The sequence below is a fragment of the Podarcis bocagei genome, assembly GCF_964188305.1.
Source record: "Podarcis bocagei genome assembly, chromosome: W".
NCBI lineage: Eukaryota > Metazoa > Chordata > Lepidosauria > Squamata > Lacertidae > Podarcis > Podarcis bocagei.
Window position 1 is genome coordinate 89610249 of NC_138131.1, and position 23759 is coordinate 89634007.

Consider the following 23759-nt stretch of genomic DNA (forward strand, 5'->3'; position numbering starts at 1 on the left):
CGGAATGGTTCCCGAAGCGTCGGGCGCTCTGCCTTCAGGGCGCTCGACGCTGCGAGAAGCAGGCTGCTATCCGCAGCCTAGGCAGCCCTGTGGGACCTCCCACAGGGCTGCCTGGGCTGCGGAATGGTTCCCGAAGCGTCGGGCGCTCTGCCTTCAGGGCGCTCGACGCTGCGAGAAGCAGGCTGCTATCCGCAGCCTAGGCAGCCCTGTGGGACCTCCCACAGGGCTGCCTGGGCTGCGGAATGGTTCCCGAAGCGTCGGGCGCTCTGCCTTCAGGGCGCTCGACGCTGCGAGAAGCAGGCTGCTATCCGCAGCCTAGGCAGCCCTGTGGGACCTCCCACAGGGCTGCCTGGGCTGCGGAATGGTTCCCGAAGCGTCGGGCGCTCTGCCTTCAGGGCGCTCGACGCTGCGAGAAGCAGGCTGCTATCCGCAGCCTAGGCAGCCCTGTGGGACCTCCCACAGGGCTGCCTGGGCTGCGGAATGGTTCCCGAAGCGTCGGGCGCTCTGCCTTCAGGGCGCTCGACGCTGCGAGAAGCAGGCTGCTATCCGCAGCCTAGGCAACCCTGCGGGACCTCCCACAGGGCTGCCTGGGCGGCGGAATTGTTCCCGAAGCGTCGGGCGCTCTGCCTTCAGGGCGCCCGACGCTCCGAGAAGCAGGCTGCTATCCGCAGCCTAGGCAACCCTGCGGGACCTCCCACAGGGCTGCCTGGGCGGCGGAATTGTTCCCGAAGCGTCGGGCGCTCTGCCTTCAGGGCGCCCGACGCTCCGAGAAGCAGGCTGCTATCCGCAGCCTAGGCAACCCTGTGGGACCTCCCACAGGGCTGCCTGGGCGGCGGATATTTTCCTGAAGCCTGGAGAGCGAGAGGGGTCGGTGCGCACCAACCCCTCTCGCTCTTCAAGCTTCAGCGAAAGTCTGCATTCGCCCCATAAGACGCACCCAGATTTTCCCTTCATTTTTGGAGGGGAAAAAGTGCGTCTTATGGGGCGAAAAATACGGTATTTGGATTACAATGTAATAATTATGGGAGATATGAACGGTGTGGTTTCTACAAACATGGACAAGGCACAAAGACTGACAATCTCCAAGGAAGGGAGACTTCCGAAGACCTTCTTTGAAATGACTGAAAATATGGACCTAATAGACATATGGAGAACAAGGAACCCTCTTGAGAGAGAGGGAACTTTTTTCTCTCAAGCAATGATGACCTGGACCAGAATTGATCAAATGTGGATTACTAGTGGGATGGCTCCAAAGATTAAGAAGATAGAAATCTGCCCAAAAACTTGCTCCGACCATAACGCCGTGAAGATGGAAATGAAACTTACAACAACTGGTCAATTTAGATGGAGGATGAATGACACCCTGTTTCGAAATAAGGAGATCCACATGAAGGCCCAAAAAACTTTAAAGGACTATTTTGAAATAAATCTAAAGGCCGATGTGGAAAAAAGAGTGATCTGGGACGCAAGTAAAGCTGTGATGCGAGGATTTTTGATTCAACAAAATTCAATAAAAAAGAGAAAGCAGAATGAGAAGAAGGAAAAGATTTTGGAAAAGATAAAAGAAGGAGAGAAAAAATTAAGATCAAAACCAAAGTCCCAGGAGATTTTGAGAGAGATTAAGTTATATCAAACACAATATATGGAATTGATGAATCAAGAGATTGAATGGAAGATAAAGCAAATGAAACAAAAGACATTTGAATCGGCAGATAAATGTGGTAAACTTCTGGCTTGGCAATTGAAGCAAAGGCAGAAACTAAATACAGTTACAAGCCTAGAAGTGGATGGAAAGAATATATCTAAACCTAACGAGATTAGAAACTGTTTTTTGAGCTGTTTTAAAAAACTATACTCTCAAGGGCCACAAATTGAAGAGGACATAGATGAATTCCTTAGTAAATATGGATTACAAAAAATCTCTCATCAAAGCAAGGTGGATTTAAACCAGAGAATAACAGAACAAGAGATAGAGGGAGCCATTCAGGACATGCAACTGGGCAAATCTCCAGGACCAGACGGACTGACTTCCAGATATTACAAAGCTTTGAAGGAGTGGTTGGTTCAACCGTTAAAGGAAGTCTGCAACGAGATTTTAGACGGGGGGAAAGGCACCAGAGTCGTGGAAAGAAGCTTATATTACACTCATACCAAAGACAGAGACTGAAAAGACTCAACTTAAGAACTACCGCCCAATATCATTACTTAATGTGGATTACAAAATTTTTGCAGACATTTTGGCAAAAAGATTTAAAAGAGTGTTGATGGAGAAGATTCATAAGGACCAAGCAGGCTTTCTCCCTAAAAGGCATCTATCAGACAATGTAAGGAATATAATAGACATTTTGGAATTGTTAGAGGTGAATATAAACACCAAAGCAGTGCTGATTTTTGTGGACGCGGAGAAAGCCTTTGACAACATTTCTTGGAGTTTTATGAAAAAGAATCTTCATGGGATGGGGGTAGGCCAAGGGTTTGAGAATGGTATGGGTGCGATATACTCTGAACAAAAAGCTAAGCTGATTGTAAACAATGTAATAACTGAGGAACTAAAGATAGAAAAAGGAACACGACAGGGGTGCCCAATTTCCCCATTGCTCTTTATTACGGTTCTGGAGGTGTTGCTGAATATGATTAGAAATGACCAGCAGGTTAAAGGTGTACAGGTCGGAGCTAAACATTACAAGTTAAAGGCATTTGCAGATGACTTAGTACTGACTTTACAAGAGCCAAACACTAGTACCAAAAGGGTCTTGGAGATAATTCAACAATTCGGCCAGGTAGCCGGCTTCAAATTGAACAAACAAAAAACTAAAGTTTTAGGGGAAAACTTAACAGATATGGGAAAGGAGAAATTCCAAGAGGAGACAGGGTTGACGGTGGTTAAGAAGGTGAAATACCTAGGGGTTTATTTGACGTCTAAAAATGTGATTTTGTATAAGGATAATTATGAAAAATGTTGGTCAGAAATCAAAAAAGATCTAGAAATATGGTCAAATTTGAAATTGTCAATGTTAGGCCGAATTGCAGTGATTAAAATGAATGTATTGCCTAGGATGTTATTCTTGTTTCAGACCTTGCAGATTCTTGACAAGATGGAATGTTTCAAGAGGTGGCAGAAAGATATTTCGAAATTTGTTTGGCAGGGCAAAAAGCCCAGAATTAAATTTAAAATACTGACAGATGCTAAGGAAAGAGGGGGTTTTGCCCTGCCGGACTTAAAATTGTACTATGAGGCAGCAGCGTTTTGCTGGCTGAAAGAGTGGATGCTCCTCGAGAACATAGACATTTTGGATCTGGAAGGCTTCAATAACGCATTTGGTTGGCATGCATATCTATGGTATGATAAAATTAAGCTGCATAGTGCCTTTAAAAATCATATTGTCAGAAAAGCATTGTTTAATGTTTGGATAAGATATAAAGATCTGTTGGAAAACAAAACCCCTAGATGGGTGTCTCCTGTGGAGGCCAAGGCAGTGAAGAAACTCAATATGGAGGTCGGATGGCCGAAGTATTGGGAAATTTTGGAACAGGAGGGAGATAAATTGAAATTACAAAGTCACGAGAAAATGAAACATAAGGTACAAAACTGGTTTCAATATCACCAAATAATGGAGTTTTTCAAACAGGATAGGAAAATTGGCTTTCAGGTGGAAAAATCAAAACTAGAGACTGAACTGCTAGAACCCAATACTAAGAATTTATCAAGAATGTATAACTTGCTGCTGAAATGGAATACACAGGATGAAACAGTTAAATCGGCTATGATTAAGTGGGCACAGGACGTTGGTCATAACATTATGTCTGCTGACTGGGAATGGTTATGGAACACTGGTATTAAATTTACGGCATGTAATGCCTTAAAGGAAAACATTATGAAAATGGTCTATAGGTGGTACATGACCCCAGTCAAGCTGGCAAAAATTTATCATATGCCCGATAACAAGTGTTGGAAATGTAAAGAGACTGAAGGTACCTTCTATCACCTTTGGTGGACATGCCCGAAGATTAAGGCTTTCTGGGAAATGATTTATAATGAAATGAAAAAGGTACTTAAATGTACATTTCCTAAAAAACCAGAGGCCTTTCTCTTCGGCATTGTCGGCCAATTGGTGTCAAAGAGGGATAGAACTTTTTTGATGTATGCTACAACAGCAGCAAGAATACTCATCGCAAAGTATTGGAAGACACAAGATCTACCCACTCTGGAAGAATGGCAGATGAAAGTGATGGACTATATGACTATATCCCTTCCCTCCCCCCACACCCAGGGGGTCCCCTCAGCCCTCCTTGCCCAGGGAGGCTCCATTGGGACGCAAGCGAAGATGGCAGGAGCAGCAGGGCAGCAACGGGGCCGGATTCGGGACTCGGCCAGGAAAGCGAAAGCGAAAGCGGAGGGACTGTCCCGGGCCAAACCCTCCCCCCACCGCCCCGCTTGGCGACAGGCAGAAATCCCACCGGAGAAGTTTCCCCCGCCAGCCCCTTCCTCGCCCGCTGAGTTTCTGCCTTGCAGGGGGAGGAAATCTGACCACGGGGGCGAGGGACGCCTCCTCCTCCGCCCCCGGAGGGAACCCAGGCGTCCGGCCCCGAGCTCTCCTCCTCCCGCGCCCTGCGAGGGGGGGACCCAGGCGTCCGGCCCCGAGCTCTCCTCCTCCGCCCCCCCCGGAGGGAACCCAGGCGTCCGGCCCCGAGCTCTCCTCCTCCGCCCCCCCTCAGAGGGAACCCAGGCGTCCGGCCCCGAGCTCTCCTCCTCCGCCCCCCCCTCGGAGGGAACCCAGGCGTCCGGCCCCGAGCTCTCCTCCTCCGCCCCCCCTCAGAGGGAACCCAGGTGTCCAGCCCCGAGCTCTCCTCCTCCGCCCCGCCCTCGGAGGGAACCCAGGCGTCCGGCCCCGAGCTCTCCTCCTCCGCCCCCCCCCTCGGAGGGAACCCAGGTGTCCAGCCCCGAGCTCTCCTCCTCCGCCCCCCCCCTCGGAGGGAACCCAGGTGTCCAGCCCCGAGCTCTCCTCCTCCGCCCCCCCCTCGGAGGGAACCCAGGCGTCCGGCCCCGAGCTCTCCTCCTCCGCCCCCCCCCTCGGAGGGAACCCAGGTGTCCGGCCCCGAGCTCTCCTCCTCCGCCCCCCCTCGGAGGGAACCCAGGCGTCCGGCCCCGAGCTCTCCTCCTCCCGCGCCCTGCGAGGGGGGGACCCAGGCGTCCGGCCCCGAGCTCTCCTCCTCCGCCCCCCCTCGGAGGGAACCCAGGTGTCCAGCCCCGAGCTCTCCTCCTCCGCCCCCCCTCGGAGGGAACCCAGGTGTCCAGCCCCGAGCTCTCCTCCTCCGCCCCCCCCTCGGAGGGAACCCAGGCGTCCGGCCCCGAGCTCTCCTCCTCCGCCCCCCCTCGGAGGGAACCCAGGCGTCCGGCCCCGAGCTCTCCTCCACCACCCCCCCTCGGAGGGAACCCAGGCATCCGGCCCCGAGCTCTCCTCCTCCCGCGCCCTGCGAGGGGGGGACCCAGGCGTCCGGCCCCGAGCTCTCCTCCTCCCGCGCCCTGCGAGGGGGGAACCCAGGCGTCCGGCCCCGAGCTCTCCTCCACCACCCCCCCTCGGAGGGAACCCAGGCGTCCGGCCCCGAGCTCTCCTCCTCTGCCCCCCCCCTTGGAGGGAACCCAGGTGTCCGGCCCCGAGCTCTCCTCCTCCGCCCCCCCTCGGAGGGAACCCAGGCGTCCGGCCCCGAGCTCTCCTCCTCCGCCCCCCCCTCGGAGGGAACCCAGGTGTCCGGCCCCGAGCTCTCCTCCGCCCCCCCTCAGAGGGAACCCAGGCGTCCGGCCCCGAGCTCTCCTCCGCCCCCCCCCTCGGAGGGAACCCAGGCGTCCGGCCCCGAGCTCTCCTCCTCCACCCCCCCTCGGAGGGAACCCAGGCGTCCGGCCCTGAGCTCTCCTCCTCCGGCCCCCCCCGAGGGAACCCAGGCGTCCGGCCCCGAGCTCTCCTCCTCCGCCCCCCCCCTCGGAGGGAACCCAGGCGTCCGGCCCCGAGCTCTCCTCCTCCGCCCCCCCCCTCGGAGGGAACCCAGGCATCCGGCCCCGAGCTCTCCCCCTCCGCCCCCCCCACTCGGAGGGAACCCAGGCGTCCGGCCCCGAGCTCTCCTCCCATAGGCGCCGACTCCATGGGGCCTGAGGGGGCTCAAGCCCCCTCAAAAATTTTTTGCGGGGGGCCCAGCCCCCCCAATAATCTCAGGCGCTCTTCCAGCAGAGCACCGCCGCCGTCCCCCGCCTCCTCCCCACCTGCTCCCTCGCCAGCCAGCCAGCCAGCCGCGCGCCCTAGTCGGACAGCCCCGGCCGTCCCCCGCGAGATTAGGTAATCCCCGGGGGCGGGGGCTCCTGCCTCGCTGCTTCGCAGCACCACCGCCACTGCCAAGGCACTGCCGGGGGGAATTTCAGCCCCCGCGAGAACAGGGGAATCCCGACCGGCCACACCTCCCAGCCAGTCAAGAGCCGGAGCGGAGGGGGCTCGCCCTCTCTTCTCCGGCTAGCCCCACGTTTCCCGCATATCAGCTGTTCCGGAGCTGATTAATAGGCGCAGCACGCTCTCCCCTATTCGCTCACGAGGAGGCGGTGCCACTTTATTTGCATATTCATGAGCTTATTTATTATTCATGAGCTTTCCCGGGCCCCCCCAATATTTTTTATAAGTCTGCGTCCCTGGGGGACCCAGGCGTCCGGCCACGACCTACCCAGCAGCAGCAGCAGCGGGAGCCCCTTGGCGCGGAGCGGAGCGGCTTGGGCAGCCATGAGGCTCGGCAGGGAGAGAGCAAGGAGAGGCGGCGATGGCGGAGACTCCGTCCCGCTTCCCCTTTCGATTTCGGAGCCCCGAGAGGAAGGAGGGCGGGGCAGGAGGGAGGGGGAAGCTCAACATCCAAAAAACGAAGATCATGGCCACTGGTCCCATCACCTCCTGGTAAATAGAAGGGGAAGAAATGGAGGCAGTGAGAGATTTGACTTTCTTGGGCTCCAGGATCACTGCAGATGGTGACAGCAGTCATGAAATTAAAAGACGCCTGCTCCTTGGGAGAAAAGCAATGACAAATCTAGACAGCCTCTTAAAAAGCAGAGACATCACCTTGCCAACAAAGGTCCGTATAGTTAAAGCCATGGTTTTCCCAGTAGTGATGTATGGAAGTGAGAGCTGGACCATTAAGAAGGCTGATTGCCGAAGAATGGATGCTTTTGAATTATGGTGCTGGAGAAGACTCTTGAGAGTCCCATGGACTGCAAGAAGACCAAACCTATCCATTCTGAAGGAAATCAGCCCTGAGTGCTCACTGGAAGGACAGATCCTGAAGCTGAGGCACCAAGACTTTGGCCACCTCAGGAGAAGAGAAGACTCCCTGGAAAAGACCCTGATGTTGGGAAAGATGGAGGGCACAAGGAGAAGGGGACAACGGAGGACGAGATGGTGGGACAGTGTTCTCGAAGCTACCAGCATGAGTCTGACCAAACTGCGGGAGGCAGTGGAAGACAGGAGTGCCTGGCGTGCTCTGGTCCAGGGGGTCACGAAGAGGCGGACACGACTAAACAACAACAACTATTTATACCCCGCCCGCACATCTGGGGTCAGGGCACGAGGCTGCTGTCTTGATGGCCTCTGAGCCGAGAATCACAGAGAATTCTGCACATGCTCTGGACCATCCGCATTCTGGGAGGGAGGGAGAGCGACCTGCTGGCTGCGCTCAGCTTGCAAAGGGTTAAATCGAACAGAGCTGGAGTCCTAGAGAGGACAGGAAGCAGAGACAGCAGGCAGCAGGTCCTCCAGAGCAAAATCCCCTTCCTCCGTGCCCAGCCGCTTTGGGCATCTCTTGTCTCCTCCTCGCGTGCTGCCTCTGTTTCCCTCCTGGGAAGAGTCCGGTGAGTCTCCTCTCTCTTCCCCCTTGGGGTGCCTGGGGGAGAAGAAGAAGAAGAAGAAGAAGAAGAAGAAGAAGAAGAAGAAGAAGAAGAAGAGGAGTTTGGATTTTGATATTCCTCCTTTCACTCCCTTTAAGGAGTCTCAAAGCGGCTCACGTTCTCCTTTCCCCTCCTCCCCCACAACAAACACTCTGTGGGGTGAGTGGGGCTGAGAGACTTCAGAGAAGTGTGACTGGCCCAAGGTCACCCAGCAGCTGCATGTGGAGGAGCGGAGACACGAACTCGGTTCCCCAGATTACGAGACTACCGCTCTTAAGCACTACCCAGAAGGGGGTCCCAGGGCTGCAGGGGGGTGTTCTGCTTCTGAATGGCAGGGGCAGACCCCCAAGTCTGGGAGCAGAGGGTCCTGCTGCCCCCCATTTCTCTCTGCCAAGTCTGGGGGGGATGGCCAGAATCCCCCTTGAAATGGGGGAGCCCCTGCCAGGCCATCCTTTCCCCCTGCCAGAGCCCCAAGGGAAGCCTTTCTGGGCAGGGGCCATGAATCAGCCATTGAAGAATGTTCTGAATAACATACTGAATAAAGGAACATTACCAATTACCAGTCTTTTAGAAAGAAGCATATATTACAATAATTCCAAAACAAGGTGCTGATCCATTTATGGTGAAAAATTATAAGCTAATTTCGTTATTAAATAATGATTATAAACTTTTTGCTAACATTTTAGCAAATAGGTTAAAAGAATTGGTGAAAGAATTAATTCATGAAGGTCAAGCAGGCTTCCTTCCTGGTTGACATATGAAAGACAATGTAAGAGATATGGTAGGCCTAATAGAATATTTGGAGACCTGGAATGACAAGCAAGCAGCTTTAATATTTATAGATGCATAAAAGGCCTTTGACAATATTTCATGGAACTTTATGAAAAATAATTTAGAGATGATGGACTTTGATCAACCTTTCCATATGGGACTGGGAGCTATTTATAACAACAACAATTTATTTATATCCCGCCCTCCCCAGCCAAAGCCAGGCTCAGAGTGGCTAACACCAGTAAAAATAGCACAATTTACATAACATCACAGTCAATTAATTAAAAAACATTCTAAAATCAGTTCAGAATCAAATTAATGGCAACCATTGGTGTCAGAGCTGCTTGAAGATCCTAGCTCACAGAGGATCACGCTAGCCAGCGATCATTAAGTAAAAGTCTTTATTGAATTACAGTTTCCATTCTCACGCTGCTGCGCGCAAACTCTACGTCTAGTAGCTAGATCGGCGAAGCTCCGTCTGAGTCTCCGCCCCGTGAGCACCAACTTAATATCCTAGCCTTGCTCCACCTTTTCCGCCTGACTGTCCTCCTCTGGGTCCCTCTACCCCCCGGGGCCTCCTCCTTCCGGGATTCTTCTGACGCTGACCCGGACCCTCCTGCCTCCTTGCGCCGGGCTTTAGGACCTGGTTCCCTTTCGGGGCTGCTTACTGCGCCGCCTTCCTCTGCATTTGAACTTGGCGCGCGCGCCCAACCTTCCACCTTCCTCTTAACCGTTTCTTCGCTCCCCGATGGAGGTGTGGCCACTCCTGACTCATGCCCTCCCTCCTGTGGTGAGCTGCCAGCGCTTCCCCCCTGGCTCCCTTCCTCTTCCCTGCTTCCTGGCGGTGACGCTGGTCCCGATTTCCAGCTGCTCCCCCCTGAGTCCCTTCTGGCTCTATCTTCCTGGGGTGCCCCCCTTGCCCTGGCCACTGGTGCTCCTTTCTGTGAATCCTCTGATTCACTGGAAAGACTAGGAGATCTCGGGTCGTCGTCATCACTCATCTTTTCTTCTGCCTCCTCCCCTTCGCTCTCTGTTTCCTCCCTTGCCCGTGCCTCTGCTCCTAAACCCCTGACATCCATCCCCCCCCCGAAGCCCCCCATTCCCCCCTCCCCTCCTTCCGGTGCTGGAGCTGGGGGCTGCTGTTGCAAAGGGACGAACGTCGGATATCGGTCGCTTCCCGTGGCGGGCCTCCATCTGAAGTCTTCCGGTTCTTCCTCCCTGCTCTCGTCGACGACGGTCACCTCCGCTTCCATCTCTGTGCCGCCGTGCTCGAAACCAGGGTCGTCCCCGAAAATGTCCATGTCCGTCTCTCCCTCACTTCCTCCTGGCGGCGTTGCTCGTCCTGAGCATTCCAGCCACTTTCTGCGGAACTGCTCCTCTGGCCTATCGTCCCACCAATACGAGGGTTCTGAGGCGGATCCCGAGGGTGACCCCTCCGGGGAACGGACGTCTCGTGTCGGCTCCTCGTCCGAGTCGAACCCCCGGAACGTGCTGGCCGAAAGCGTGGGCGTGAAAAGCCAGTCGTCGAAAAAGTCTGCTGGCATAGGTCTATGTGGGAAGAGGGCATGAAACTCGTCTTTGAGCAGAGGTTCGTCTAAGGCGTAGCCCGGCACGTAGATGGCCCCTTTACGGATGAGCAATCCATCTCTTAGCTGGAAACCGTCGGCCGCTGCCTTGCCCCTTTGCACCTCTGCCATCTTTGCTTGTGCGAAGGAGTCCCCCTGCAACGCTCGCCGCACCGCCTCTAGGTCCACGGTCGCCGCGGCGCACGCCCACACTGTCGGTGCGAAGATGTGCATGGCGGCCGCTGGTGTTGCGTCCTCCAGATACTGTGGTTTACGGGAGAGAGCGTCTGCCATGATGTTGGTGTCCCCCGGGACATACTCTATTCGGAAGTCGAAGTTCGCAAAGAACTCAGCCCAACGTATCTGCCTCTGGTTCAGGAACTGTGCCGTGCGCCAGTGCTCTAGATTCTTGTGGTCCGTGCAAACCTGCACCGTGTGCTTGGCGCCGATCAGAAAGTGCCTCCACGCCTTGAACGCTGCATGAATGGCCAGCAACTCCCTGTCCCATATGGTGTAGTTCTGCTCGGACTTGCTGAGCTTCCTGGAGTAAAACGCTCCCGGTCGCCACACCCCCTGCGGGTCTTTCTGCAGCAGGACCGCCCCCACGGCTCTGTCCGAAGCGTCTGTCTCCACCCTCATCGGCTTGCTGGGGTTGACATGAAGCAGCTGCTCTTCCGACGCGAAGAGACGCTTGAGTGCCTGAAAGGACTGCTCCGCCTGCTCTGTCCAAATGAACTTCTTTTTCTTGGAGCTAAGCGTGTCTGTGATGGCCGCCGTCTGCATCGCGAAGCCCTTGATAAACTTGCGATAGAAGTTCGCAAAGCCGACAAACCGTTGGACCTCCTTCCGGTTGCGCGGGCTCTTCCAATCCAACACCGCTCGAACCTTGGCGCTGTCCATGGCGAGCCCCTTGTCAGACAGCTTGTAGCCCAGAAAATCCACCTCCGTCACGTCAAATTGGCACTTCTCCAGCTTGGCGTAGAGCCTATGTTGCTTTAGCCTGCTCAGCACTTCCTTGACGTGCTTGTCATGCTCCTGCTGCGACTCCGAAAAGATCAGGATGTCATCTAAGAAACAGACGCACGTCTTGTAGAGAAGTCCCGCCAACACGTGATGCATAAATGCTTGAAAAACGTGGGAGCCATTTTGCAATCCAAAAGGCATAACTCTATATTCGTAGGTCCCCAGGGGCGTGAACATGGCTGTCTTCCACTCATCACCCTCCCGCATGCGAATGAGGTTGTACGCCCCCCGCAGGTCCAACTTGGTGAACACTCTGCCCTTCCGTACCTTCGCGAGGAGGTCGTCAATTCGGGGCATGGGGAAGTCCGATGGCCTAGTCACACTGTTCAAAATCCTGTAATCCACTACGAGTCTCTTTTGGGGCGTGTCCCGCTTCTTAACAAAGAATACGGGACTGCCCCCCACTGCCTTGGACTCCCGGATGAAGCCGCGCTGCAAATTATGATCAATGAACTCCTTGAGTTCTTGCAGTTCGTCCTCTGACATGGAATACAGTCTCCCTTTAGGCAGCGCCGCCCCCGGCAGCAGGTCAATTTTGCAGTCATATGGTCTGTGAGGGGGTAGCCTGTCTGCCTCCTTCTCGCAGAAAACTTCCAAAAACTCAGCGTACTTGTGGGGAATCGCTTGCAGCGTGCCTAGCAGCAGCTGTGATTCCTCTTCCTCTCCTTCCTGCCTGGGCACGATGCAGTGTTCAGCACAAAAGGAAGAGCCGAAGGTCAGCTGCCTCTGGTACCAAGCCATCGTTGGGCTGTGCTTGTCCAGCCAACTCATGCCCAATACAACGGGCGTGTCAGATAGTTGAGTGACGTTGAAGCTGATGATTTCTCTGTGATTCCCAAGTCGCATCACCATTGGTGGCGTCTGCTTCACCACTTGCCCCCCGAGCAGCTCCCTGCCATCCACCGTGACAACCTGCAGGGGCAGTGTGGCTGGCAGCAACTGCACAGCGTGCCTGTCGACAAAGTCCTGCCCTATAAAGTCCGCATTGCTGCCTGAGTCGATGGTGATTGGCACGTCTATGGTGATTCCATTGGGCAGCTGGAGAGATGCTGTGAGCCGCACTACTGGTTTGGGCGGGAGGGGGTTCACGGGCTGCAAAATTTCTGGGGACTGCGTCACTAACACGTCTGGCTGGGCCCCAGTGCCTCTTCCTCCAGCCAGACTGCGTCGTTTCCCTGCTGTGGTCCTCCTTGCTGCGTTGCTGCAGTCACCATTGCTGAGGCTGCAGTGAGCTTGTGGGGCCTCTGGGGACACTCTTTTGCCTTATGCCCTGGTTCCTCACAGACGTAACACTTCCTGTTCCCTCTAGGAGGCTTCGCTTTCACTGCTGCCGGTGCTAGGGCTCTGGTTGCTGACTGAGCCCTTGCACCTCCAACCTCCATAGGTTCGGCTCCTCCTCCTGGCGGAGGCGTGGATTGCGCCCGCGCTGCTTCTCTGGGAAGGAAGGAGGGGCCCCCGGCTGGTTCGCGCCCTCCACGCCCTTCGTCCCTGCTCCACGGACGTCCTTCCAGCCTCACCCCCACTGCCAGTGCCCTCTGAACAACCTCCTGGGTGGTTCGGGGTCTCTCCCCCCTCGCGATCTCATCTTTAATCGAGTTGTGCAGCCCCTCCCAAAAGAGGTCTCTTACAGGAGCCGAATCTCTGTCCCATTCCAGGGCACTGACCAAGGCGAAAAAGCGGGCATGATACTGCCTGACGCTGGCCCTCCCTTGTCTCAGCCCATGCACCTCCTTCCGTGCAAGATCCACGTCAATACTTGATAAAAAGCACCCATCCATCGCTTTAATAAAGGCATCCGCATTCTGGAGCGCCGGATCCTTATCTCTCCATAAATTGCGTAGCCATGCTTTCGCATCCCCATGCAGATGGGACATGATGAACCCCACTCTCTCTTGTTCATCTCTAAAGTCTTTATGCAGCAGTTGCAGTGCGCACAGTACGTCGGCTCTAAAGTTGGGATACTGTTGCAGGTTCCCATCGAAGTGAGAGACTAGCCCGCCTGCCCGTCTCGCCAACCCAATTCCCTCCTGCCGGGGTGTCTGCTTTGTCAGCACGTCTAACCTGACCTGGAGATCCCTGCAGGCGGCAGCTGCCTCCTCCTCTCTCTTCCTGGATGCGAGAACCTCGGCGTTCAGTTGTGCCACTGCTTTTCTGAGGTCCTCTATCTGCTGCTCAGCCGTCATGTCGTCTGCCGTTCGTGAGCTCGCTAGTAGGCACCTGTTTCTCTCCCCTCCTCGAGGCTGTAGATGCCCACAATGAGGTGACGGAGCTTACTGTCAGAGCTGCTTGAAGATCCTAGCTCACAGAGGATCACGCTAGCCAGCGATCATTAAGTAAAAGTCTTTATTGAATTACAGTTTCCATTCTCACGCTGCTGCGCGCAAACTCTACGTCTAGTAGCTAGATCGGCGAAGCTCCGTCTGAGTCTCCGCCCCGTGAGCACCAACTTAATATCCTAGCCTTGCTCCACCTTTTCCGCCTGACTGTCCTCCTCTGGGTCCCTCTACCCCCCGGGGCCTCCTCCTTCCGGGATTCTTCTGACGCTGACCCGGACCCTCCTGCCTCCTTGCGCCGGGCTTTAGGACCTGGTTCCCTTTCGGGGCTGCTTACTGCGCCGCCTTCCTCTGCATTTGAACTTGGCGCGCGCGCCCAACCTTCCACCTTCCTCTTAACCGTTTCTTCGCTCCCCGATGGAGGTGTGGCCACTCCTGACTCATGCCCTCCCTCCTGTGGTGAGCTGCCAGCGCTTCCCCCCTGGCTCCCTTCCTCTTCCCTGCTTCCTGGCGGTGACGCTGGTCCCGATTTCCAGCTGCTCCCCCCTGAGTCCCTTCTGGCTCTATCTTCCTGGGGTGCCCCCCTTGCCCTGGCCACTGGTGCTCCTTTCTGTGAATCCTCTGATTCACTGGAAAGACTAGGAGATCTCGGGTCGTCGTCATCACTCATCTTTTCTTCTGCCTCCTCCCCTTCGCTCTCTGTTTCCTCCCTTGCCCGTGCCTCTGCTCCTAAACCCCTGACAATTGGGCTAGAGTTCTATGAAGATTACAGAAGGAGAGAGGGGGTCAGACTGTGCCTTGGCCAAAGGCCTGGCGGAACAGCTCCGTCTTGTAGGCCCTGCGGAAAAATGTCAAGTCCCGCAGGGCCCCAGTCTCTTGTGACAGAGCGTCCCACCTGATCGGGTCCACGGCCAAAAAAGCCCTGTCTCTGGCTGAGGCCAGCCTCACATCCCTATGGCCCGGGATCTCCAATATGTTTTTATTTGAAGACCGTAAGGTCCTCAGTGGGACATACCAGGAGAGACAGTCTCATAGGTATGAGGGTACTAGGCCGTATAGGGCTTTAAAGGTTAAAAGCAGCACCTTTAATCTGACCCTGTACTCCACTGAGAGCTAGTGCAGCTGGAATAGCACTGGGTGAATGTGATCCCAAGGCGAGGACCCCGTAAGGAGTCTCACCATGGCATTCTGCACCCGCTGGAGTTTCTGGGTCAGTCTCAAGGGCAGCCCCACGTAGAGTGAGTTACAATAATCAAGTCTGGAGGTTACCTTTGCGTGGATCACAGTGGCTAGGTCAGGGCGAGAGAGGTAAGGAGTGAACTGCTTAGCTTGGCGGAGATGAACAGAAAGCCAAACTGATTGTTAACAACACTTTAACAGAAACTTGTGATATTACAAAAGGTACCAGACAGGGTTGTCCTTTATCACCATTGGTAATTATAACTGTTTTGGAAGTTCTGGCGAAAGTCTTAAGATTAGATCAAGATATTCAAGGCATAAGAGTAGGACATAAAGATGGGCGGGGTATAAATTATTATTATTATTATTATTATTATTATTATTATTATTATTATTATTATTATTATATTATATTATTATTATTATTATTATTATTATTATTATTATTACAAATTAAAAGCCTTTGCAGGCGACTTAGTAATAACGGTGGAAGATCCCCTTTCCAATGTACCTAAAGTGCTGGATAGGTTATGTGAATTTGGCCAAATAGCCGGTTTCAGACTGGAGGGTGTGAAACACCTAGCAGTCAAGTACAACATTCCTAGAGTAGACATAAATAGGAATGCTTGGACCAGCCAGTAGTAAACTTCCTGTTTCCTCCTGGGCTGGGACAAACTTCCTCCGCATGTGACTAGAGGTGGGCAGGACCTTACCTGCCCAGGTACAAAGGGGCAAGGCAGGTAAGGGATTTCTGGGAAAGGATATATAATGAATTAAATAAAATGTTTAAATATACATTTGTGGAAAAACCATGACTTTTTAGGTATAATAGGTGAACAGATTCCCAGAAAATTTTTTAAAAAAACAAAACATTTTATGTATGCAACAACAGCAGCAAGAATCTTACTAGCCCAAAAATGGAAGCAAGGAGATGTGCCAACAAAAGAAGAATAGCAGATGAAACTTACGGACTTTCCAGAGATGGCAAAGCTGACGGGGAAGAACCGAAATCAGGAAGATCAAGTATTTGAGAAGGATTGGAGTAAATTTGTGTATTATTTAAAAGATCACTGCAAATAGTTTAAAACATTAGCATGTTTGTGTGAAGACTTGTAATGTGAAATTAATTTTGATAAATTATTTTTAGTATACTTTAACAGTGGGAAAACTAAAAGATGCAGAGAATTTATGTTTATTTGAAGAAACATGGGGGGAGGGAAGTCAAAAAGTTCTGATGAACCTGAGGTGTATTGTTTTGAAATGGTTTTGACATTGTATTCTGTCAGAGTTGCTCCCCGATCCTAGCTCACAGAGGATCACGCTAGCCAGCGATCATTGAGTAAAAGTCTTTATTGAGTTACAGTTTCCATTCTCAAGCTGCTGCGTGCAACTCTACGTCTAATGGCTAGATCGGCGAAGTCCCGTCTGAGTCTCCGCCCCTTGCGCACCAACTTAATATCCTTTTTTTTTTTTTAATAAAATTTTTATTGGTTTTACAGGATTTTTTAAAGAACAAACAAACACTTAGAAAGACAAACATACACGCATAATTTCATAACATATTTTCATAAACCTCTTTTCTTGGACTTCCCCATACCCCCCCTTTCTGCATCCCAATGCCCATAATTTCATAGCAACTCCCAATTCTTACTTTCCAGCCTCTGTCATCTTAGTCCTCTTTGTGTTATGACCTTATATCACTGTATCCCTTTGTTTCTGAAAACCATAACATTTTAACATTCATTAAGTTTATAGTAGTCCTTAAGATAACTTTTAAATTTCCTCCATTCTTCTTCCACCGTCTCTTTTCGTTGGTCATGGATTCTGCCAGTCATTTCCGCCAATGTCATATAGTCCATCACTTTCATCTGCCATTCTTCCAGAGTGGGTAGATCTTGTGTCTTCCAATACTTTGCGATGAGTATTCTTGCTGCTGTTGTAGCGTACATAAAAAAAATTCTATCCTTCTTTGACACCAATTGGCCGACCATGCCCAAGAGGAAGGCCTCTGGTTTTTTAGGGAAAGTACATTTAAGTACCTTTTTCATTTCATTATAGATCGTTTCCCAGAAGGCCTTAATCTTCGGGCATGTCCACCAAAGGTGGTAGAAGGTACCTTCAGTCTCTTTGCATTTCCAACATTTGTTATCGGGCAAATGATAGATTTTTGCCAGCTTGACTGGGGTCATGTACCACCTATAAACCATTTTCATAATTTTTTCCTTTAAGGCATTACATGCCGTAAATTTAATACCGGTGTTCCATAACCATTCCCAGTCAGCTGACATAATGTTATGTCCAACATCCTGTGCCCACTTAATCATAGCCGATTTAACTGTTTCATCCTGTGTACTCCATTTCAGCAACAAGTTATACATTCTAGATAAATTCTTAGTATTGGGTTCTAACAGTTCAGTTTCTAGTTTTGATTTTTCCACCTGGAAACCAATTTTCCTGTCCTGTTTGTAAAACTCCAATATTTGACGATATTGAAACCAATTTTGTACTTTATGTTTCAGTTTCTCATGACTTTGTAGTTTGAATTTATCTCCATCCTGTTCTAAAATTTCCCAATACTTCGGCCATCCGACCTCCATATTGAGTTTCTTCACTGCTTTAGCCTCCACTGGTGACACCCATCTAGGGGTTTTGTTTTCCAACAGATCTTTATATCTTATCCAAACATTGAATAATGCTTTTCTAACAATGTGATTTTTAAAGGCACTGTTAACTTTGTCATACCATAGATATGCATGCCAACCAAAAGCGTTGTTAAAACCTTCCAGATCCAAAATGTCCGTATTCTCGAGGAGCATCCATTCTTTCAGCCAGCAAAAAGCTGCTGCCTCATAGTACAATTTTAAGTCCGGCAGGGCAAAACCCCCTCTTTCTTTAGCATCTGTCAATATTTTAAATTTAATTCTGGGCTTTTTGCCCTGCCAGACAAATTTCGAAATGTCTTTCTGCCACCTCTTGAAACATTCCATCTTGTCAAGAATCTGCAAGGTCTGAAACAGAAATAGCATTCTAGGCAATACATTCATTTTAATCACTGCGATTCGGCCTAACATTGACAATTTCAAATTTGACCATATTTCTAGATCTTTTTTGATTTCTGACCAACATTTTTCATAATTGTCCTTATACAAATTCACATTTTTAGATGTCAAGTAAACCCCTAGGTATTTCACCTTCTTGACCACTGTCAACCCTGTCTCCTCTTGGAATTTCTCCTTTTCCATATCTGTTAAGTTTTCTCCTAAAACTTTGGTTTTTTGTTTATTCAACTTAAATCCAGCTACCTGGCCAAACTGTTGTATTATTTCTAAAACCTTTTTCGTACTAGTGTTTGGCTCTTGCAAAGTCAATACTAGGTCATCTGCAAACGCTCTTAACTTGTAATGTTTAGCTCCGACCTGCACTCCTTTAACCTGCTGGTCATTTCTTATCATATTCAGCAACACCTCCAGAACTGAAATAAAGAGTAATGGGGAAATTGGGCACCCCTGTCGTGTTCCTTTTTCTATCTTAAGTTCCTCAGTCACTACATTGTTTACAATCAATTTAGCTTTTTGTTCAAAATATATTGCAGCCATACCATTCTCAAAACCTTGACCCACCCCCATCCCATGAAGATTCTTTATCAAAAAACTCCAATAAATATTATCGAAGGCCTTCTCCGCATCCACAAAAATCAGTACTGCTTTAGTGTTTATATTCACCTCTAGCTTTTCCAAAATGTCTATTACATTCCTTACATTATCTGCTAGGTGTCTTTTAGGGAGAAAGCCTGCTTGGTCCTTATGAATCTTCTCCATCAACACTCTTTTAAATCTTTTTGCCAAAATGTCTGCAAAAATTTTGTAATCCACATTAAGTAATGATATTGGGCGGTAGTTCTTAAGTTGGGTCTTTTCAATCTCTGACTTTGGTATGAGTGAAATATATGCTTCTTTCCACGATTCTGGTGCCTTTTTTCCCTCAAGAATCTCGTTACAAACTTCTTTTAGTGGTTGAATCAACCATTCCTTCAACGATTTGTAGTATCTGGAAGTCAGTCCATCTGGTCCTAGAGATTTGCCCAATTGCATATTCTGAATGGCAGCCTCTATCTCTTGTTCTGAAATTCTCTGGTTCAGATCCATCTTGCCTTGATGAGAGATTTTTTGTAGTCCATATTTATCAAGGAATTTGTCTATATCTTCTTCATTTTGCGGGCCTTGAGTGTAAAGTTTTTTAAAGTAACTCAAAAAGCAATTTCTAATTTCATTGGGTTTAGATATATTTTTTCCATCCACCTCTAGGCTTGTGACTGTATTTAATTTCTGCCTTTTCTTCAGTTGCCATGCCAAAAGTTTACCACATTTATTTGCTGATTCAAAGGTCTTTTGCTTCATTTGCTTTATCTTCCATTCAATCTCTTGATTCATCAATTCCATATATTGTGTTTGATATAGCTTGATCTCTCTTAAAATCTCCTGGGACTTTGGTTTTGTTCTTAATTTTCTCTCTCCTTCCTTTATCTTTTCCAAAATCTTTTCTTTTTTCTCATTTTGTTTTTTCCTCTTTATTGAATTTTGTTGAATCAAGAAGCCTCTCATCACCGCTTTACTTGCGTCCCAGATCACTCTTTTCTCCACGTCGGCCCTCAGATTTATTTCAAAATAGTCTTTTAAAGTCTTTTGGGCCTTCGTAAGGATCTCCTTATCTCGAAAGAGGGTGTCATTCATTCTCCATCTAAATTGACCAGTTATTGTAAGTTTCATCTCCATCCTCACGGCATTATGGTCGGAGCAAGTTTTTGGGCAGATTTCCACTTTCTTAATCTTTGGAGCCATACCACTAGTAATCCAAATTTGGTCAATTCTGGTCCAGGTCATCATTGCTTGAGAGAAAAAGGTTCCCTCTCTCTCCAGAGGGTTCCTTGTTCTCCATATATCTATCAAGTCCATGTTTTCCGTCATTTCAAAAAAAGTCTTAGGAAGTCTCCCTTCCTTACTAACTGTTAGTCTTTGTGCCTTGTCCATGTTAGTGGAGACCACGCCATTCATGTCTCCCATGATTATCATATTGTAATCCAAATAGTCCGTCAGGGTTTCATGGAGTCTCTTAAAGAAGTCAGATTTACCTTCATTTGGTGCGTAGATTCCAACAACTAAAAATTTTTCTCCTTGTACTTGTATCTCCACTGCCAGGTATCTCCCTTGTTCATCTTTAAATATCATTTTTGGGGCCCATTTCTCTTTCACATATATTACGACTCCTCTTTTCTTAACTTTATCTGATGAAATAAATTCTTGTCCTAGCCTTTTATTTGTGAGTAGTCTCCTGTGGGCTCTAGTTATATGAGTTTCTTGTAGGCATATCAAGTCCAGTTGTTCTCTGTTCAATATATGAAATACTTGTCTTCTCTTCAAAGGCCCATTGAGCCCATTACAATTCCAACTAAGGAATTGCAGAGCCATCTTGTTATTTTTCTAAAACTCCTCCAACAGCTCCAAGTTGTTGCTCTTCTTCTGATGGTGGTGGTTTTTGTCCAATCGAGAGATTCAGAATGTCTAGTGCTCTCCTCTGTTCTGCAAGTACGTCCACAGTCCCCTTCTGCAGGTCCTCCTGATTTCTTGCCAAAAATTTGTCTTTGTCTTGAATTGTCTTTATTTTCACCTTCTTTCCCTTGTAGTCAAATGACAGTCCTTGTGGAAATTCCCACCTGAAGCGGATGGAGTTTTTCTTTAACAGAAGAGCCAAGTCCTTGTAAAATTTTCTTAGATCCAAAATATATTTTGGGATGTCTTTAAAAATCTGTATAGCTGAGTTTCCAATTTGCAAGGCCTTTTCAAAGTGTAGTCCTAGTATTTTGTCTCTTTCATCCTTGGATCTGAATGTAATCAGGCAATCTCTCGGGGTCTTTCTGTCTTGCTTAATATCCTAGCCCTGCTCCACCTTTTCCGCCTGACTGTTCTCCTCTGGGTCCCTCTGCCCCCCGGGGTCTCTTCCCTCCGGGATTCCTCTGACGCCGACCCCCCGGACCCTCCTGTCTCCTTGCGCCGGGCTTTAGGACCTGGCTCCCTCTCCGGGCTGCCTATTGCGTCACTTTCCTGTGCATTTGAACTTGGCGCGCGCGCCCAACCTTCCACTTTCTGCTGACCGTTTCCTCGCTCCCCGATGGAGGTGTGGCCACTCCTGACTCGTGCCCTCCCTCCTGTTGTGAGCTGCCAGCGCTTGATCCCTGGCGCCCTTCCTCTTCCCTGCTCTCTGTTGGTGACGCTGGTCCCGATTTCCAACTGCTCCCCTCTGAGTCCCCTCTGGCCCTATCTTCCTGGGATGTCCCCCTAGGCTCCCCCCTTGCCCTGGCCACTGGTGCTCCTTTCTGTGAATCTTCTGATCTCGGGTCGTCGTCATCACTCATCTTTTCTTCTGCCTCCTCCCCCTCGCTCTCTGTTTCCTCCCTTGCCCTTGCCTTTGCTCCTGAACCCCTGACATATTCTTATTTGAAAAGCTAATAAAGAAGTATTATACAAAAAACCCCAAAAGCCTGCAGAGCACTGGCAAAACCCCCCAAAAATGTTCATACTCACATAAGAAACCATATCAGTGCCAAAGATTTCAGGCCTTCATCTGCCCAGATGCAACAAAACATGTCTCCCCCACATTGGTCTCTGCAACCACAGCAGGCGCTGTAACTCTTCAATGGTTTTTCCTCAATGACACACTCTCCCATTGTCTCTCAAGACAAGGGAGATGGATGCCTCACCAACAGGGAGGAACTGATCGATGAAGTAGAAGTACTGGGAAACTTGGGAGGAAGTGATCATGTTCTCCTGGGTTTCATGATACAGAGGCAAGGGGAAGCGGAGTGTAATTGTGTGGGAATGTTGAGGGTGGCAGGAGAGGATATATTGATTATCAATATCCTTCCTAACTTAGCAGAGTGCATTCCTCTTCTGATGCACCAGAAACCTGGTTGCAAACTCGTGTGAGTTTCTTAAGGCAATAAGCAATTCAATCTGGCTTGTCCAGATTGAAATATGTTCTACTATTCCTGCTAAGATCCCCTTTTAAATCCCTCCTAAAAGAATAAAGACACCACAGTCTTGTTCATAAGTAACAAAAAGTAAAAAAAAATATCCGTCTAGTAGCACCTTAGAGACCAACTAAGTTTGTTATTGGTATGAGCTGTTAACGACTGCAATTGGTCTTACAGGATAAAGCAAGGGATGAGATGGCTAAAAATAGCTTTATCATGTATAATGAGATAAGAATCCAATATCTCAATGTCAGAGGTTAACAGTCATCAACAGGTTTACCACACCTATCAGCCAATCACCCATTCCCACCACCCTTCTGAGTAATACCCCTCCCCACCTTCTCACTATATAGAAGGGTCTGGTGACTTCTGTTGCAGTGTAGCTGAAGAAGTGTGCATGCACACGAAAGCTCATACCAATAGCAAACTTGGCTGGTCTCTAAGGTGCTACTGGAAGGAATTTTTTTATCTTGTTTCAACTACGGCAGACCGACACGGCTACCTACCTGTAACAAAAAGTAGTTTTACTTACGAGCAGGCAAAGCACAGTGTGATCCCTGAAGGCAAGCTTAAAGCTTAAAGTTACAAATGTACAAACAGGTTTACCCCATATGGAAGATGACCTGGGGACTGCTGTGGCAGCTAGCAGTCCAGTCCAGGTGATGCAGGGAGGTCAAAAAGGAGAGAAGTAGAAGGTAGCAGCATGACTTGGCCTTTTACCAGGTCTGGAAGGGTCACATGCGAGGAAGGCTGCTCCAGGCCAGGAGGAACAGGAAGTTTCAACTGGCTGGACCAAACATTCCCTTGCATGCCCACTCTAGCAAAACAAGGAATATTGTACATGGCTGCTCCCAGTGGATTATATCCCACAAATTGGACATTGACCCTGGACTTTAAAAAAACTGAAAGAGTTACTGGGGATGTTCCCATGGTCAGAAATACTCAGAAAGAAGGGAGTCCAAAAAGGATGGGGATTTATTTAAGGTGAAATATTGAAGGCCCAAATGCAGACAATATCAACAAGAAAGAAAAGTGGGAGGCATCTAAGGAAACCGATGTGGCTGCATAAGGAGCTTACAGATGAGCTGAGAGTTAAGAAGGGAATGTGTAAGAAATGGAAGGAAGGGGAAATCACAAAGGAGGAGTAGACATGAGTAGCCAGCAGTTTCAGGGTGAAGGTCAGGTTGGCTAAAGCTCAGAATGAGCTCAGGCTTGCAAAAGAGGTTAAAAATTATAGGAAAGGTTTCTTTTACTATGTCCAAAGTAAAAGGAAGAGCAAGGAAGTGGTAGGAGAAGTCAAAATAAAAAAAATTGCAATTCAGTTGCAATTCAGCAGCTTCTCTTTCCAGTCTATTTCTGAAATTCCTTTGTAGTAAAACAGCTACTTTGAGATCTTGTATAGAATGTCCTGGGAGATTGAAGTGTTCTCCTACTGGTTTCTCTGTTTTGTGATTCTTGATGTCAGATTTATGTCCGTTTATTCTTTGGCGTAAGGTTTGGCCTGTTTGTCCAATATAGAGAGCTGAAGGACACTGTTGGCATTTGATGGCATACACAATGTTAGACGATGAGCAATTAAATAGTCCCGAGATGGTATGTGTGATGTTGTTGGGGCCAGTAATGGTGTTGTCCGGGTGTATGTGCCGGGTGTATGCAGCTGCTGAATTGCAACTCATTACCAAACTTAAAACAATGGAGACACCTGGTCTGAACAAAGACATTGGATTCTTATCTCATTATACATGATAAGCCATTTCTCACCTTCTCACCCCTTGCCTTTTCCTGTAAGACCTATTACAGTTGTTAAGAGTCGTCAACAGGCTCATCTCAGCTATCTGCCAATCTCCCATTCCCACCACCCTTCTGAGTAACACCCCTCCCCACCTTCTCACTATATAGAAGGATCTGGCAACTTCTGTTTCAGTGTATCTGAAGAAGTGTGCATGCACACGAAAGCTCATACCAAGAACTAACTTAGTTTGTCTTTAAGGTGCTACTGGAAGGAATTT

General features: G+C 49.5%; 1 pseudogene across 1 annotated transcript in view; it reads right to left on the minus strand.

The window, feature by feature from the left end:
- Positions 1-21538, minus strand: part of LOC308578225 (tapasin-like) — a 29829-nt pseudogene extending 8291 nt beyond the window's left edge. The window contains exon 1 of the transcript in view: positions 21437-21538. The product of the transcript in view is annotated as a tapasin-like (transcript). The remainder of the gene's footprint in view (positions 1-21436) is intronic.
- Between the last annotated feature and the right edge of the window lie 2221 nt (positions 21539-23759).